We start from the raw sequence: 1,197 nt of genomic DNA on the forward strand, positions 1-1,197 counted from the left end.
GGGGGTTCGATGAACAGTGAGCGGTGGCGTTGCCTCTGGATGAACAAGAACCCGTGGTGTGGAGGGCTGGATGAACAATAGATGGTGGAGCGGTGGCTGTGGAGGGGTGGTTGAACAGGACCCCATGGTGTGGAGGGTTGGATGAACAGTAGACGGTGGAGGGGTGCCCGTGGAGGGGTGGTTGAACAGTAGCCGGTGGAGTAGCGCGCGATGAAGGCTAGATGAACAGGAGCCCGTGGAGGCTGGAGGAGGTCGACGGTAGCCCGTGGAGGCTAGAGGAGGTCAACGGTGGAGATGAATAATATCCCGTGGAATCCCGTTTTACAGTATGCCACACCCCTCCGGATGAACATGACCCCCGTTTCGACCGTAGCGCTCCAACACAAGTCCTTTTCATCCGTTTTGCGGTACGCCACACCCCTCCCGATCAGCAGGACCCCTGTTTCGACTGTAGGAGGTCTGTTTCCTCCGTTTTGCGGTATGCCACACCCCTCCCGATCAACAGGACCCCCGTTTCGACCGTAGGAGGTCCGTTTCCTTCGTTTTGCGGTACGCCAGACCCTTCCCGATGAACAGGATCCCGTTTCAAACGTGGCCAGTCAAACACAAGGCCGTTTCCTTCGTTGTGTGGTACGCCAGGCCTCGTTTCCATCGCCTGTTCTGTCCAAGCCCTCCCGATGAACACGACCACGCATTCCGTTCCAACCCAGCCGGTTGTCTCCCACGCGTTCCGTTGCCTCCCGATGAACACGACGCATTCCGTTGCCTCCCCATGAACACGATCCATTTCGTTGCCTCCCCATGAACACGACGACGATGTTGTTTCTCCGTTCCGACCCAGCCATGTACGTATGCGCGAGTAGGCATTCGAGACCCTGCCCGTATGTACGTATGTGGCCGTATTTTCTTTCTTGCACCCTCGCCGTTGTATGTATGTGTACATGCTATGTGCGCACCTCTACAACGACACGTGCGTGCCTCTACAACTACCAGTATGTACATACACGTTCGCGACCAGGTGGGTCCCGATTGTCAGGCACTCCTTGCCTGCGAAGATGTAGCTGGTGGGTCCCAGCAGTCAGGGGGGCGAATCGTTTTGGTTTTTTTTGCACGGACGCACTTCCTTGCGTGTGAAGGTGTAGCTGGTGGGTCCCAGCAGTCAGGGGGGAAACGTTTTTTCGCAAAATACGGTGGCCC

This window comes from Triticum aestivum, chromosome 3B (assembly GCF_018294505.1).
Source record: "Triticum aestivum cultivar Chinese Spring chromosome 3B, IWGSC CS RefSeq v2.1, whole genome shotgun sequence".
Classification (NCBI taxonomy): Eukaryota; Viridiplantae; Streptophyta; class Magnoliopsida; order Poales; family Poaceae; genus Triticum; species Triticum aestivum.